We start from the raw sequence: 18,269 nt of genomic DNA on the forward strand, positions 1-18,269 counted from the left end.
TAGATTGTGCTCGGTGAAATTAGTGATGTATCACGTTAATTACCACTGTGATCTTAAAATGGTTGCAGGCTCAAGGAAAATTAATGGAAATCCAAATTCTAATTATGTGGCTGGTGTTAAAGAGTTGAACTAAATACCCGGGAAGGGAAATTGGATGATAATGTGGAAAAATGCTACATTTTCTGGCTGCTTGTGGTTATTGCATCATGAAGCCTAATAAATGCATTATCAGAGATACTGCTGGAGGATGATCTTTGGGGATACAAATGGGGAAGGAGGTATGGTGATTCCTGGGATAACTGCGGAAAACCATGAGGAGATCCCGAGAATGGCTGATTTTGCTCCATCCTTGCCCGACGTATGCGGGCCCAGCCCTGTGTGCTGGGACTTGCAAGGAGGAGAGAGCCGGGAGCCACAGGGAGAGGGCACTCGGGGGCGTCCTCAGAGCGGGGCTGCAGCCGCATCGCCTGCGCCGCTGCCCCCGTCACGCCCCTCTTGCAGCTGGGGAAACTGAGGCACGGGCACGCATCCCTCCGGGCTCCGATGCACCTCTCCGATCCCTCTGCATCCGCCCGGAGTCACCCAGCAATCACACATGGAGGACTAATTAATTAACACAATTAAGCTTTCGGAACCCGGGGCTGAAACCCGGGGGGTGCAGAGAAAAGCCGCGGGGACACGACACCGAGCAAAGCAATGTGTGTCACGTCCGACCCACGCGTGTCCGCGGGGAAGGAGGGCAAAACCACCTTCCCACAGGCTTAACTCTTCTCCTGCTGGCCGTCTCGGGGTCCCGGGTTTCAGTGTTAAGATCTCAGCCTCATCCATCACGGAGTTTAAAAAAAAAAAAATTCGAGAGGGAAACCAATACAGACAAACACATCAAGACTCAGGAGTGGCGACCCTTGGAAAAGGCAGGGTCCAACCAGATATGAATCATTTTTCTTTGCATAGTTTAAAGGAATTACTAGTGATATGCACGGCTGTCACTGCAAACTACATTTATGGATTTGCAAGTCATTTCCATAAATCAGCTGCATTGGATCCATCAGAAGAGCAGAGCCCGGCGTCGGTGCGAAGATGATGGAGCTCTCTTTGAACGTATAATGAAGTGTTCCAAGGGCTGCAGTTATTTTTCTGCTTGTTAAGGATTTTTTTTTGAAGGGGGAGGGGGGCCTTTTCGAATTTGATTTTAAATTAAAACGTCGCCAAGAGATGTTTTATTGGTGATCACCCTTATGATAAATTTATGCTTCAATAATTACTTTTCACGGGATATCGATTTCCTCTGGCAAAAGCCTTTCTCCCTCCTTCCCAACCCCTGTCTCCCATTTCCCGAACAAGACAGTGCTCCCCTACTGCCTGCCTCTCTCCCCCTGGGGATGGCTCCGCAGGCAGAAACACGAATGGGGCAGGGGCAACCCAGTGGCCGCATCAAGGAAGGGAGCAGGGATCCCACAGGTGAGCACTTCGGGGTCTGGGGGAGCCCCTGAAGCGCCCCAGGCCCTCCCCAGGTTCAGCGGGCCCATGGACGGTGGGGGGAACTTCCCCGGATTTGGTGGGGGTCCCTCAGAGGGATGCAGGAACCTCCCTGGCCCAGCAAAGCCCCCAGGGCTCACACTTGCCCCGGCTGCTGGGGACTCCCCACGTGCCCTCGGGTGCCTGGCCTGGCAAGGGAGCACACAGAGCAGCCATGGCAAAGGGGGGGGCTCGCTCCACCAGGGCCATAACCCCCAGGATCAGCAGTGCTGTGAATGGTGCCCCAACCTGCAAACACATCCCCTGCCAAGGAGCCAGCTGCCCCCTCCGTGCCACCCCCAGCAGGCACGGCCTCACCAACACCAGTCCTGCTTCTCTATCCTCACAGACCCACTAATCCAAGCTGGAAAAATGCTCAGTCAAGCACAGACATTCAGGGAGTTCAGGGCATCCAGTGCAGAGGGTCCATAATGGCTTCACAGCCCAAGGCAATGCCAAGGCCACACTGAACTGCCACAAGTTTATTGCACAAATGTTCCTTATCTTCAAAAACATTAATATTATAGCCAAACTGGAGTTTTCCGGGATGCTGAAATTATTCCAATATATCACTTCTGATCTGTCCTTTCCTGACAAAGTCAATATTCCTCTCAGCTTCCCCCAGTCCATTTATTATGGGGATAACCTTTCCCTTGGAAGAGACTCACACCTTGCTCAGAGATCAGAACAGTGAGAACAGAAAAGCACAGAACATGTCACCACAGAAATCTGGAGCCTGTGCCAACTCCCTCAGAGGACCCTTCCACAGTTTTCTGCTCTTTACACTAGTAGCTGGCTGCTATTCTCCCCTCACTTAAAAAAAAAATTCCTTTATTTGGGAACAGGAACATGGTATTTGATGGAAAAGTCATGAGACTGTGAGTCCAAGTCTTGCTGGCTGTGGAGAGGCCAGTTATCTGTAAATGCTGGCCCACACACAAGAGTTTATGGGTGTTGGCAGCTAATGTCCTAGCCCCCACAGGAAAAATTTCATTACTGCCACGTGAATGGATGGTCTCATCCCCCACAACTACTACCACTACTACTATTTTTTATTATTGTTATTACTACTACTACTACTATTATTATTTTTTTAAAGCAGTAGATTAGTGAATGAGCAACACCACCCCCATTCCCCAACCTCAACATCAAACTCAAGTACTCTAGCACCTGGTCAGGGCAGGGTAAACTATGTCCCGTGCATTGAGGATGAGGGAAGGCCTGTGACCACAACTAGAAAAGCTGTAGTAGGAGCCCAGGGCATCCTGCACACCCCTGCCTTGCCTGGTCTGACTTTGAAGCAAGGCCAGGGGATGCAGCATGTACCTTTGGCCAGGAGTGGGGTCCCTTCCAGTTGGGTGCAGCACCCGTTTGTAGTTGCCACTGGGCACAGGAAGGAACACTGCTCTTTTGTTTCCTCTGGTGTGAATGCAGTAATTATTACCTTTACGTGCAGATGAGGTCACTCATTGCTTCCCAAAACCCCACACACTGCCAAAGATGAAGTCACCATGGTATTGATATGGATATTGACAGTTCCAAATCCGTCGCAGAGACTGGAGCAAAAACTGGATCCAGTAGCAGTTGGAGAGGAAGGATGGATGGGCTGCCTTGTCCCATTGCCTCTCGCCTCAGTGATGTCAAGCCTGTAGGCCTCTCTGCTGTGGGCAAGACTTAAAGTGTCTCTGTCCTGCACCAGGTGCCACTTCAGCAGGGCAAGGCGAGTCGAAGGACCCCCAGTTCTGGCTGCCCTCAATTACAGTGTGTTAGCCCAGACTGTTAATTGTCCTGCCTTCCAGGGGTCCCACTTCAAGGCCACCACTTCTCCAAGCTCACCTCACCACATCCTTACAACACACCCGAGGGCATTCCAATGCCGCTTTGCCTGGCACAGCACAGGAGGGAGCTGGGACGAGGGCTGTGAGGGATGTGAGGGCTGTGAGGGCTGTGAGGGCTGTGAGGGGTGTGAGGGATATGAGGGCTGTGAGGGTTGGGAGGGCTGTGAGGGGGAGCCGTTTCCCGCAGGAGCCGCCGGAGCCGCTCTCCCGCCCGGCGCTCAAAGCTTAGGCGAGGGGGACCTCTGCAGGCGACACCGCCACCCGACCCTCGAAACACGGCTGGCATCCCCCGCGTGGGACTGAGCAGGGCGTGCTGCCTCCTGCCAAGCGGTTTTAAAAAGGGGGAAAAGCCCTTCTAAAAGACGAAACGTGAAAAGAGGATGGGTTGTGTGTGCAAAACCCCCCGTGGCATTCCTTTTTCTGTGAGGTGAGCAGCCACTTCACAACCCACAGAGAAATCAAGTCATGCGTTCCAGGGCTTGTGGCACTACAAACGTCACCGTGTGAAGAAGCATATTGTCCCCCAGCATCAGGACATGAGGAAGCAGGATGCTGCCACAGTACAGCAGTCTGAAGGGTGAAACCCATTCCCTGGTTCACAGTCATTTTGGAGTGGATTGGCACTTAAAACAAAGTGACACCAATGCCACAGATGTCGGGGGGAGGATGGAAGGTGAAAACCAGGCACAGGGTCAGATGTGATCTGATGAATCTCAGAAACAGTGGGGTGACACAAAAGCAAGCAGGTCTTCCTAGTCGATCCAGTGAATGCCCCTGAGTCCCCGTCCTCCCAAATTTAAACGTCTTATTGAGTTTCAGCCAAAACAGGACTAGGGACATGACAAATAAATTCAGTCCTTGGGTGTTTCAAATCCTGCTGCCATCAGAAACTGATCTTTGGAGCACTCTCTGCTGTGTGCATACAGCTCCTTTATAGGCAGGGTCACCTCTGGTGGAAACTCTCCTGCCTCCTGCTTCACCCCCAGAACCGAGAGGGTTGCAGAGTGCCTAGGTCACTGCCTGTCAACTGACAGGACTTCACACCTGGAATGAAGTATGAAGTATGAAGTATGTGTCCTGTCCCAACTTGCCAGCTCCTTGAGACAGTGTCCCCCTTCAGTGCTCACGGGATGTTCTGTGCCCAGCTCTGAGGCTGGCAGAGCTGGCAGCATGAAGTGCTACGTATGTACTGGTGAACACTGCCCAGGTTATTTTCTGCTCTCACTTTCATGGGCAGTAATCATTCTCCAAGTATTAGCCCTGCCTCTAGAGCACACAAATGAGTATTACAAACCTTTTACTTCCCATGAGTATTTTCAGAAAACGAATAATTTGAAGGAAAATATAATGCTTCACAGCAGGTTGCTTGTCTGTTTGTTTTTGGTTTTGTGGTTTGTTTATTTATGCCTGGAGAGTAGAGCGTATCACAAGTCACGTTCCTTTATGCTCATGCTGACAGCTCCCCCCGGTGTCCTGTCCTTGCACATCCTTTGCACAGACACCCTTATCCACGCCAGAGATGCTTGGTGGAGTGTTAGAGAGGATGGAGTCAGATTCCTTTTGGAGTATTGGGAAAGACAAAAGGCCAATAAACACAAGGAGTGACAGACAAGTTGCATCAAAGACAACTGTGATTACTTATAAGAGAAAGAAACTTTCCACATGAAGGATCCCATGATACTAGACTGGAGATCCAGCTTTGAAGTCACTAACCATGTCAACGTTCAAAAGTTTACTGAACTGAGAAACCTGTCCTAGCAGCAGTGAGCCCTGCTCCTAAGAGAGAGGGCTCAATCAAAAACTTCCTGAGATCACTTCCAATGTGAATTATATTATTATTCAATGATAAAGAAAAAAATCCTTGACTGCTACTCTTGCATCCCCCTCATCCATCGGTGCTTTCCTGCACAGCAAAATGAACTGGTGTAGTCAAGCAACTTCCAAGTCCATCAGCACAAGGATCAACATAAAGCCAATGTCACACAGCTTGTAATTAGCCTCTATTTCTAGTTTCTTAAAAAGCTATTCTTTTATTATCTGCTAATGTTTTTCCCAATTAGTCTCATTTACTTCTCACCTAATTCAACCACAACCCTTAACTGTTTGATACTAATAACTTTAATTTCTCTTCCTTGTGTATTTTTTTCTGCCCTGCAGGAGGAATCAGCCACAATACCCATGAGCAAGGTTGCAAAACAACTTCTGCCCTCATTCTTTGTGCCCTGTCCAGCCCAGGGTGCAGAAACCTCAGCCAAGAGGGGAGGCAATCTGCCCTATTTGATCCATGAATGCTCCCAGGGAAAGCCAAAGAATAATTAGGACTGCAAGATATAAAGACACAGACAGGATCACTCCAAAGTGAGAAGAAATAATAATCAACTGATATCTTGGTTCTGCCACCAGGACCTCCTGTATCATTTAACTGATGCCTGGGTGAGAGATGTAGGGCTGGCCTCTGAGATGCCTCACTTTGGAGTGGTCACAAGTCTCCCATTCAAAATCCTCTTGCAGTGGGTTTGGCAGCAAGAAATTTGAAGGAGTGGTAATGTCTCTGGGGGGAACTTCCCAGCCTGTCTACTGTGTTGGAGCCTTGATTTTGGTGCCTTCTCTAGGCTCCCCTTTACAGTAGGGAGGATGAGATTAATGTTCCAGAGACATGGCTGGAAGGAAAGGGTTTGGACAGGAGATTTTTGAGGGGGAAACAGGGCAGGTATTCCACTACCTGCAAGCACAGGTACCTGTGTGCACAGCACAGACTGAGCCTTGCTCCTCCCTTAGCTGATGTCCCCAAAGCAAGGTGCAAGAGCTCAGCAATACTTCCTAAAATGTGCTCAGTGTCCTGGCCGGGGCTGCTTGTGAGGCCCTCTCGGGGTCTCTGGCTGGCCCTGAGAGCCCCCAGGACTTGGGCAGAAGGAGCCCTGCTCAGCACAGCTGCACTGTGAGCTCTGTGCCTGAGCAGCCCTCGGGTGCTCACCCTGCCAGGACAGGACCTGGGGCTTTCCACGCAGTTTGCTGATGGGTGTGGGTCTGGCATACACTGGGCACAGGAGTCCATTCACAAGCTCTGGCAGATGCCGACCTAGATCTTCATTTTTTTCCCAGGCTTTGGCTCTCAACCAAGGCAGGAATCTCCCTTCAAAGGAATAGTGCTGAAAAAAAATCCATTTCTTAGCCAGTGATACAGAAGGCAAATAGCTCATACCAGCCCCAGAAATGGTGGGGTTCATCTCATATTCTTCTTCATCTGCAATGCTCAAAAAACCAAAACCCTGATGATCTGATTTTGATCAAGTACTCCACCATGACCGCTAATTTTTTTCCCATTAATCCTTGCTTTTGAAAGTAAGGCTGGATTTTGTTGGAAAAGCTCTGAAAATCTTTCAGGGTCAAGAGGTGTGGCTTGCCAGCAGCAGGAAGGTGCAGAGAAATAGATGATGGGTATGTGCTAACTTCTCAGATTATTGGAAAATATCCCAGTGAAGTTATCTTGTCCCTGCTGCAGACACAGGCTCTGAATATTGCTTGTCCTTGCCTGGTAGCATGAGAGAGCAGAAGCAACATCTGTTGGCAGCGGAGGGCATGCAGCCATGAGGGATGGGTGCTCACTGTCCCAGGGATCTTCTCATTCCATTTTCTTTGCATAAGCCTAAAATTATCAAGTTCTAATTGGTGGGAAGAACAGAGAGTTTGAAAAGCTGTGTCTTATTAAGAAAGTTTATTCTCCTTTTTCTTAGAGTTAATGAGCTGCTGCCCTAACCAAGGCAGGTGGAGAAAGGTTTCTATGAGTAAGAGAGACAAAAAGGTGTGTCAGAAGAGGATTAGTTGGAGCAGAGCCTGCCTCCGAGCAAGACAGAGGGCGAGGCGACCTTGCAAAGCCTGTCTGGGCCATTTTCTCGAGCTCTGGGAAGAAGACTGTAATGGCAGTAGTGACACAGGAGAGCTGCATTCAGAATGGAAATTAATTTTGCTGTAATGCCTGCCGTTGCTGCTGCTTACACAGCAATGAACAACGGCTGTCTAGCCTTGAAATCCTAAAATCCTCCAGCTGTCCCCAGCCCCAGGGAGCATGAGCCAGTCAAATGGAGGCTTTTACATACCAGGAGGGCCCTTGCTCTGTGGCCTACTGGGAAGTGTAGTTCAGTTCCTGCATGGCCATTTCAAAGCAGCCTTGGCTCCCTCTGGTTAGTAGAGCCTGAGGTTTGAGAGCAAGGAATTTTGTGGGGCAAGGTTGGGATGGCTCCTTGGGTTCATTTGCTCCATGCTTGCATTGACCTTCCCTCTCTGGAGTGTGGGATCATGAGATATTCCCTCTTTGCTAGGATGTCTGAGGGGAAGAGCTGCAGAATGTCCTTTCTAGGATGCTGTTCTGCAACTACAACAGAGAAAGACAATCTTGGTGGTGAGGGGCTTGCCAAATCCTGCCCACAGCTGAAATAAGGGTGGGCACCAGTAAAGAGGGGACATGGCTGGAAATCAGGCATGTGGACAAAGGCTGTCCTGAATAGGGAGTGTCCAGGGCTGCTACCCTGAGCTTGTGCTTGTCTGCCCCACAGAATCATGAGGTTAGCTCACCCTTAACCAGGGAAAGGCTCACGCTGACACATCATGGAAACAAAAGTGAGAACAGTGCTTTAAACACTGCAGACTATGCTAGTGAGGGGCAGGGCAAGCAGGGGCCATTTGGGGTTCAAATGTTGCAGAAAAGCTCAAAAACTGCAAGAGAAGAGGACGGAAGGAAGGACCTGGCCAACCATTCACAGTTGCTGCATGTGACCAGGTATGTAACCCTGGCAAAGCCAGCAAACCTCCAGATCTGGAAAAAAAAAAAAAGTTGTTTGCACACTCTTGAGTGTGGGGTATATCTTGAAGAACATGAGACTGGATGGGTTTGGAGGTGTTTCATCCAAAATGGAGAATTTGAACTGCCTGCATTTCTTCCCGTGGCTTTTTTTCATTTCCACCAAAGTTTTCTTTCTTTCAGTAAGGAGATGTGAGTTTCATCCAGACTGCACCTCCCCATTTTCCTCCTCAAAATAATAACAGCCTCATTTGCTAAAGGCACTATAAGGATATTAAGTGAAAATGAATTAAGTTTAATTCAATTGTTATTTTAGGAGCTTTGCCTCGTCAGGGTTTTGCAAAGCTTCATTCTTCCTCTTGCTGAAGACCAGCTTTAACACGCCCCTGCTGAGATGTTGCTGCAAGCCAGGAACCCATCACGCTGGGAGTTTTACTTAATGCTTAGGGTTGGATTTTATTTTGCTTAAATGTCAGAGTCTGTCTGCGATGCTGCTGGGGGAGAGGGAAGAACCAGAGACCGGTTAGCTCAAGTCCATCATATGCAGCTTAGAAATAAAATTAATTGTCTGGCTGGTGATTTCTCAGGCAAAACCCCAGCATTTCTTTGTTCAGAAAGCACCACATCACTGCTGCCCTACTTCAGAGAGGCTTCACCTGCTCATTCCATCGGGTCTTATCTGGATCTTCTCCACCGGTTGCAGTACCCTTTGGATCACCAGCACCTGAGGGTGGAAGCTGCCAGGGTGAGAGGAGCAGGGAAAGGATTAGTCTGCATCTGCAGAGCACTCATTTCACCTGCTCTTCACTCTTTGGATTGGCTTTAAATGCAATGCAAAACCCCCAAACTGCATTGGGGCCTGCCCTGGTCAGGAGCCGCTCCCTCAGCCCCAGTAAGGCATCAGCTCTACCCAAGACAAGGAGAAGCTTTGAAAATGGGGAAAAGAGGAGAGAAGACAGTGACAGAAGGAGCTGCACTATCCTAGGACTGATGACCGTGGGTTGGTTATGTGGGCAGGCAGGCTGCTGCACACCTGTAACCACCCGAGCATTTAGAGAAAATTCACAGCCCTGCACAGGACTGGGGCATGAGGGAGAGTGTGACCCTGAGGGGTGAGAAGAAGAGGGCCTCAGACTTCCCCAAAGCCCAGCAAAAGGACATTTCAGAGGAGTCGTCAGCTCCCATAGCTTGTACGGTGGAGCTGTAAGATCCAGCACACCCCTCCTCCCTCTCATCTCTGGTTTCTATAGCAGAGGAGGGGAAGGGAGGACAAGACCCCAAAGATAAAAACCCACACAGAGTGCTGGGCCAGCTCAGTGTCAGCAGCAGCAAGCAGAAGGAGGGAGCACTCAGAGCAGGGTTCTCCCAGCCCCTAACCTTGCTGAGAGCCAGCACCCAGGATTTATGGAGGAAAAGCTTGGAAGTGACCTCTGATCCACTCCAGCACCAAGTGCGGACTCAGATGGCATTACAGCTTGATGTACAGCCAGCGGGTCTGCCGGGCAGTCTCCTGTGAGCGATGGCTTGCGATATTTCTGGAGTTTATACCTAGCTCTCCAGCTCGATGGGCTTTCTGGCTATGATTTGTGCCGTGTGTAGCCCTATAAATATTGAGCTCAGAGAATTATATATGGCGACAGCCCTACAGCACTCTCGGTGATATATCCCTGCGTTTGTGGTTGTAGGCGAATAATTTTAGTTTGAGTGGTGTGGCAATGAGAACAAGGAGGAAGTAAAATAAAAGGGTAATTCGAGTCCAAGTGAATGGCAGGGAGCATGCGTGGGGCTTCAAAGCCTCTCCCACCAATCACTCAGGGAATTGACAGCCAGGATAATTTCCCAAATTAGTTACCTTATTTCTGAGTGCTGCTGTCTGCAGAATTAAGATAACTCACCGCTTTGCTGAAAGGATGTGTTATAAGAGGGAAAAGAAGGAGCAGGGGACAAGGCTAGCACTCCAAGGACAGGGTCAGACCCTCCCTGCTGGGGCATTCCTCAGGTTGGAGCATGGGGAGAACCTTGGCTGTTACCACCAGACTCTCATCACCCAATTCCCTGGAAAGCTGCAGCAGAACTATACTGTGAAATCCTCATGACAAGTAGCTTGCAGGCCACCATGTAATGTGGGGACAGAGGTTTTTTCTGCTGTAAATTTGGGTATTGCTCAACAGATTTGGGATTGTTGCCATCCAAGTGTTGCTTCCACACCTGTGTATCCCACAGCATGTCATCTCTCTTGCAAAGAGGTCTCAGATCTGCAGCCACTTATCCCTTTCAGGCAGATACCATCAGGGCCTCAGAACAAACTCCTTAATGGGAGATGAGATGGGATAGACCCAGTCTGCTAACATACTTTCCTACAGCAACCAGTCTGCAGTGATGTGTCTCGGGGTGCCCATTGCAGTACAAATGCCTTAATGCACCCATTATACTTACATTTCCATCTCTGTACTGTTGCAGACCTGGACTACCCATGACTTCCAAAAATTCAGTTTGCTAGTCTAATGTCAATTAATAACCCCAGCAACAGATTAATGCAAAGGAGCTGAGTCTTGTCTTCCCCTGGGAACCCCACATGTTCAGCTCCCTCATAACAACCTAAGGGCAAAGACACGGTCCTGTTAGAGCATTGGATGAGCAAGCAACAGGCCAGGAGCAGGAGAAACCATTTACAAGGAGCTGGAATGGTTTCCTCTGATTTTGTAAAGAGATAAAAGGTCAACAGAAGGCAATAATTCTTCTTGGTGGCTTTATATCAGGACATACTGCACATGTTTGCAATCACAGCTATTACAGACACAAAGGATGTGAGAATTGATCTGATTTCTTCCTTCTGAAAAGATTTAAGATACATGGTAAGAAAACCTACTTTCACTGAAAGCTGTTGCTTTAACCCTGAAAAGACACAAAAAAATCAATGAGTTCAGGATTTGACACAAACCAATTTGGGGTTAAAGTTGCAGCTTCTAACATGCTAGAAGCCTCGTAGGGCTGGGATTTATGGGTAGGTTGTCCATCAAATTGCCCCTTTAGCCAAATATTGATATCCCTGTAGGAAATTTGCAATGAGTCAAGATGGAGGAATCTGAAGCACAAAATAAGGGTCAAACATGTTGTGCCTGGGAGATCTAGTAGGTCATATGAATAGTTAGAATGATCTGCTGTGACCACAAAACATACTAATCTCTCACCCACGTGAGTCACTGCAACATTTCTTATTCCTTCCTCCATTTCTGGATGACTTCTCCACCTGGGCAGACCTACCAAAGCCTGTCTCCAAGCCGTGTAGTTCTGGAAGATGAGACCTGCATATCAAAGCCAGTGTCCTAGCATAGATAAAGAACCCAGACTTTCTTGATTGTAGCCCTGAACATTTCCTTGCAATGTTGCTGCCTGCGATGGTGGAGTGACTTGATCCTAGTGCAGGGGTAATGTTCCCCGGGCTTCTTTTGCAGGGACATGAGGGGTCTCCCATGAGCTGCAGCAGCCAGCAGAGCACCAGAGAGCCACTGACCTTTGCACCAGTATTCTGTGGAGGAGGTTGTCCTGCTGCTGCTGTGGGAGCCAGCTCAGCTCCATGATCCCATGGCCTGGTGCAGGATGTAGCTAGACAAAGGCACCCTACAGGCAGCACCATCTCACTCATCCTCCTGCTTCTCACTTGGTAGTATCCATCTCTTCTCTTGTATCTGCCAGAGGGGCTGATATCCCCTCATAAAGGCCATGTCTTTAACCTGTTTTATACCATGAACAACCTTTAACTGATTCTTTAAATGCTGAGCCTTCTCTCTTGCACCTCTTGGTGTATGTACTGGTGGTATTTTTCTCCAAGAAATGAGGCTGGCTGCTACTGAGCTGCCACTGTTCTCCAACTGCACTGATAATTCATGTGAGACTACATTTTACCTTTACCTGAAGCAGCCAAATACACCTATGAGGAGAAATTAGCTGTGAGGAGAAATTAGCTGCTTCAGTGGCACAGCTCAGTTGCTTAGGAGATTCCCAGTGCCTCCAGGACAAGAACTAAATGAGGCAGCTCACTCAGCAAGTGTCCTCCCCAAGGAGCATGGCTCAGTGCTCTGCTCCCCTGCAAGCCCACCAGAACTGACGACCATGCCAAGCAGGATTCATCAGGGCTTTGCCCTACAGTGTTGATGCTTTCTCCTCATTGCAGGAAACAAGGCACTACAGCAGGTTGGCTGTGCATCCACATTCCCTCTTTCCTACCAAACTCAAACCCTTTCTGACTCTTCACAGCTTTTCTATTTTCTGTTTTCATCAGCGAGCAGTCTCAGCATCACTCCAAATGTCTGGCCCAGCCATGGCTGGGGTAGGGGGTGGAAATGGAGTCTGGCTCCCTGCATGCTCACCTAGCCCCCAAAACAGCCCCCAACACAGATCCCAACACAGCCCTTTTCTCCCCAGCGCTGACAGGTCTTGGTGGGACAAAGAGAGAAGGGTCACCTGTGAGGACCCATTCACTACTCAGATGTTGGCCAGTGTGAAACCCTCCTTCAGATCTATCCCAGTCTGGCTGGGCTGCTGTCAGCTCTCCTCTGCCCCAGGGAAACCCCATCTGGGGCCATGAGGAGAACACAGGCAGGGAGGACAGAGGTCAGCCTGACCTTGAGGAGGGCCAAGAGAGTGGTCAAGACTGGACCAAAGAGGATAAAACCTATTGGGCAAAGAAGAGAAAGTTCACAGTTGGTAGAACATCCAGAGAATGTTTATCTCAAATTTCAACATATCTTTTTAGATCGTTTTGGCCTCTGCCCTCTGGGCACAATTTCACTAGTAAATGTTCTGTGGAATAGATGCCAAGTGATGGTGAAACACAAATAATCCCTTCTCATAAAGAATTACTTTTCTGGTGAATACTGGGCTATAAATGCAGCTTTAAAAAGCAATAACTTGTTAAACTGACACACACAGACACACACAAGCAGACCCCATTAAAGTCATTTGATGCAAGCCAGGAAAAAGTGTCTCTAAATCACATAATTATTTTAAGAGACAAAGACATTTGCTCAAACTGGTTCAAATCACCTTTGGGGAGGGAGGAGAGAAGGTTTGTGTCTGCACCATTAAGTGCTTTGAGTTCCTGCAGCTCACTCCAGACTCTTGTTTTAATAGCATTAAACATATGAATATGTGATAATAAAATACAGGTGGTTTCCTTGAGCTTTATTGACTTTGTTTATCACAAAGACAAAAATCATTGCTTCATTATTTATGTGCTTGAGTGATTAACAGGTTTTTTATTTTTTCTTTTCATGAATGCAAGCAGCCTCTTGGCTGTCCTAGAGAGCTGTTGCAGCCACCTGTTTTGATCAAAGCTCATCCCTCTGCTTAAAAACCCCAGCTGCTTGTCCTCAGTATTTACTGCACTCCATGAGCCAGGAGCCAGGGGTGTGTAGCCAGGAGAGGGATGGAGCCAGACCCCTTTCTCCTTGCCTTGCTGGAGCTCAGAGAGTCAAGGGCCTCTCCTTGTGGCTGCAAACCCCCTCAGTGACGCTGCCCACATCACACTCCCCATCCTGGCACTGCCCAGTGCACCCAAACATCCTGCAACTTACCCAGCACATGAAACATCAGCACATGGGATATCCTATGGAAAGTCTTGCTTCCTAATTCCAGTGGGGAATACTAAATAGAGGGGAGTCCATGGCTTGAATTTCTCAGGGCTGGCTTTTTTCAAGAAAATGCGTGTAGCTGTAGCCCTTGGAGACATAGTTTAGGGATGGACCTGGCACTGTTAGGTTAAGGATGGACTCCGTGATCTGTGAGGTCTTTTCCAACCTAAATATTTCTGACCCTATGTCCACTCCAGGGTCAGGCTGTGTCTCCAAGGGCGCGCTCGGGGCTGGGTTTGGCTGCCCTTCATCCTGAGCACCCAGAGCTCCCAGTCTGACCCATTCGCTGGTGTGCCTGGGGCTCGGCTGCCGTGGTGACCCGCACCCTGTGCCCTGGGCGGGGGCGCGGGAGTGGAGCCGGCGGGGACGAGCCGAGCGCTCGCCAGGCGCTCCCTGACCCCTAGATGGAGCTCGGTGCCCGCCGATCGCTCCCGGGCGGCCCCGGGGCGGGCGGGGATGTCCCCGGCAGCTCCCCCCGCACGGCACAGGGCCGAGGAGAGGGGCAGGGTGTGAACCCAGTCCTGCTTGTCTAACTCCCCATGGGTGCTGACCCCTGGCCTGAGAGGTTGTCACCAGGACGGTGTTTCACGTCGTGCTGTTCTGGCTCCCTCTGGGGGTCACGGTCCAGCAGGATCACCTGTGAAGGAGTAGTGCCATGCATTTTGGGAGGAACACCCATAGCTTTGACCCCTATGTGCATCAGAGCACTTGTGATAGGGGTTATCTTGCCCTAGACCCCATGCTTTGGGGGAAAACAGACAGCCAAGTGTCCCTCTCTGTCTACTGCAAGAAAGTTTGAGATTCTCTGGCTCCCATCCAGGAAACACCCCTAGGGCTTTAAAATAATGGCAAATTAAGGGAGGTTCCTGAGAGGGACAGAACACAAGGAAGGAAAAAAGGAGTGTGGGATGAGTTCCACGCAAGGCAGCATCTCTAGAAGTGCCAAGCAATACCTCATCCCCCCACCCCTCACATCTCCTGTGTGAGGGGATCTCCACTCCTCTTATCCCACCAGGGCCAGTTTGGGCCAAGTCATCAGCAACAGTCAGGGTTTCATTCAGGAAGGGGAGTGAGGCTGGAGTAACCTCCTGCAATCCCACTTGTCAGCAGGGAAGGAAGAGAAACCAGCTCCTGAGACACAGATGTTCAGCAACAGGACACAATTCCTCACTTCTTTTGGCAGTGCCTGTAGCCACAAGGTCCCTCAGGAAGTCCTTTCCTCTGGATGACATTACAGGTGTGTCTCTGCCTGTCTCTGTGCTTTCCCTGCCAGGGCTGTGGTGTGTTTCCCCAGGGACTGGCACACACGTGTGCACCCTGGGGTCCCAGCAGGGGATCTGCATTCCCTCTCCTGCCTGTTACAGGTCTGGCTTTTGCCTGTGGTGTGTGAGATGGCCCTGCTCAGATCCTCAGATCTTCAAAGGACCAAGTCTGAAGGGAGAGTGCATCATGGTGGGCTCACCGAGAGATGTCTGGTGCTTTGCTCCACAGAGAGAGCATGCTCTGCCCCACATCCCACCTCCTGCCTCTGGATGTGGTGGTATGAGCCACAGCAAAGGCAGGTTTCAGACCTGTCATAACAACTGATAAGATTACAACATTTGTTTTCACTCCATCCCAAAGTGAAAGCCAGACCTTTTCAAGCATTTCTGTGTGAATGGGCGTGAGTGGGAAATGCCCCTGCCACAGCTCCCTCACTTGCCCCTACAAGTGGCTAAGTCAGGGGACAGGGAGCCTGGGACACGTCCCTCTGTGGCTGCAGGTGTCCCTCCAAAGGCAGTGGAGCACAGCCCAGCAGTGCTGTAAATGCATATAAAACTTCCTGGAGCCTAATCCTGGAAGGAAATCCTCTGGATACACCCCAGCAGCTACCATTCATGCTCCTCAACTGTGTCACTGTGGGATGCCAGAGGACTGCCATTTCAGCAGCAGCTCCATGCTGTGACATCTCCAGGCCCTGCAAGACCCTCCAGTGCATGCCACTGGTGCAGAGCCAGGCAAGCTGGGTGTACCCCGTATGGGAGAACAGCCCTCCTCTGCCCAAGCCAGGCTCCTGCTGGACCAGGACCCCAAGGTGCCCCTCACTGCCCACTGTCAAATGTCAAAACCCCTGCCCTGCAGACTTGGTGCCTTTTCTCTGCAGTTCTCAAAAGAGCACCCTTGTGATTCACCATGGCTCCCCAGGACCTGCTGGCCTTAATCCTTTCCTCCCCCATCTGACCTCAGAGGACACCCCCACATCTTCCCCAGGCTCTCCTGTGGAAACAGCCAGATCAGCTGGGAGAGGGAGAACACACAGAGGCCTGGCCACAACTCACTGCACTTGATCACCTCCTCACCATGAGCCTGAGCAAGCCCCATCCCCACCTGTGCCTCTTCCTTCCCCTTTGCTGCCTTACATGGGGAGATCTGGGGTCAAGCCCTGCCTTTCAGCATATTTGTGTCCAACACACCTGGTAGCCCAGGCTCAGTCTAACCTCCACTGAGCACTGGAATCATAAACTAGACACATTCTACATGGATGCCTAGAGAGGAAGAGTCTGGTGGGCCCTGACATGTGCCTAAAACCTCACAACAGCAGGTTGTGAGGTTTGCTAAACTAAATGACTTTCTAAAAAGTTTCTAAATTGCTAAACATAATGACTTTCCAAAAATTTCCTCTGGATGAGACAGGGAAGACCCTGGGAAACAAAGCTTTTCTCCATGTTTTCATCCATGCCTGTCTTAGTACCACTTCCTAACTGTAGTTTTAAAAAGTACATATTGATTGATACATTTTAATCGCTGCTTTGTTATTTTGAGACAGTTGCAGTCTAGGAAAGACAGACAGTTAACCGCAGCGTCAGACCAGCGGGTTCACATTCTTTACAGGCAGAGAGAGAACGAGTTTTCTCAAGCTTTGCTCCCTCCTGCTCGAAAACCAGAGCATGGGCTCTTCAATTCTGCTCGTTTTATTTTGGTCTCGAAAGCAGAAAAGCAAAGAACAGCTCAGCTGAGGGTAAGTACTGAACTTCCAGCCCCAGGGAAGGAGAGGGCAGGGAATTCCAGCTCTCTGCAACAGGGGATTGCACATCTCCAGCACCGAGAGATTTGGTGTGTGACCTGGACTTACAGAGCTGAAAGCTGCTCAGGCCAGCCCCATGCTTACCACAGCTAGCTGCATCCAAAATAAAATAAAATTTAATTTTTTTTTAAAAAAGCAAACCCAAACAAAAACAGAAGGAAGGCAAAAAATATTTTCTACTCTTGGAAAAATCAAGATTATTCTGGTGCTGCCAGAAAAAAACCCTAACATAATTCTTTGAATATAGTTTTACGCATGACTTGAATCAATGTATAAAATTAATTTAAAACTACCAGTAACAAAGAGTGTCTGATTAATGGAAAGGAATAAGGGGAAAGGCCTCTGTCCTAATCTTGGATAAGTGCTAACCCATCAAACAAATTTCCTACTGTAACAGAGACAATAACAATAATTTAAGGAATATCAAAATCACAATTAGCTGCACAAACAAAAGATCTGGAAAAAAACCCAACAATCTGGTGTGACTCCAATAAAAGTTTTTTCTGATAATCTAAAGCTTTGTGTGTGGGTTTTTTCTCTTAATATTTTTTTTAAAAACTACCTTTTTCCCCCAAATTTTAGACCTTCTATTTAGAAAATTTTCAACCAGGATAAGTTGATAATTCCAAATGTTATTTCACAAACAGTTTTTAAACAAGTGGCCATCAAAGCTGACCACTGCACAAAGAAATCAGTGTCACTCAGCCAGTCTGCTTCTGGCAAGGGAAAAACAAGGTTAATTCAAAAAGTTCCAGCTGTCCCAGAACCCCAGAGAGGAATGTCTTTTTACTGTAACCCAAACAGTTTTCAGCAAAGCCATTTTGAGTTTTGTTGGTGAATTGGTTGGGGTTTTTTACCCCATGTAGCCCCGAGTGCTGTGAGCCGGCGAGGAGGGGCTGCCTCCTGGGGATGGGCTCCTGCTGCCGCCGTGCCGAGGCAGCAGCCCCGGGTTTAAGCTTCTTTTTGGTGTGTTGGTTAATCAGGAGCACACTCAAAAACACCGATCAACAGTCTCAGTGAGATAATGAAAATGATCCTGCATGTGGGTGTTTGTGGGGTCAGTGCCTCCTTTCATTATCAGTTATACAAACTATATTAGAGGACACGTACACTCTCCTCAGTCTTTCTCCAGCAAATACACGTGGCTCCCACTGATGCTGCTGCTGCAGCAGAAATAACTTAAAAGATAAAACAAATGCCCCGTAGATGGGGTAATGCAGCCCAAGAAATGCTGCATGTGGTACTCAGGTTGGAGCTGGGGTGTGCATGTACTGCAGGGATCAAATGGTCTGGCCTGTACCGAGCACAACTGCAGGCTCTGCCCAGGGTGGAAGGCTCCAGCAAAGACCCTTCAGCCTTTTTCTGGGCCATCCCCCAGCAGAGATAAGCCAACTGATCCTTGTTTGGATGACTCATGT

The sequence above is a fragment of the Zonotrichia albicollis genome, chromosome 7, assembly GCF_047830755.1.
Source record: "Zonotrichia albicollis isolate bZonAlb1 chromosome 7, bZonAlb1.hap1, whole genome shotgun sequence".
NCBI lineage: Eukaryota > Metazoa > Chordata > Aves > Passeriformes > Passerellidae > Zonotrichia > Zonotrichia albicollis.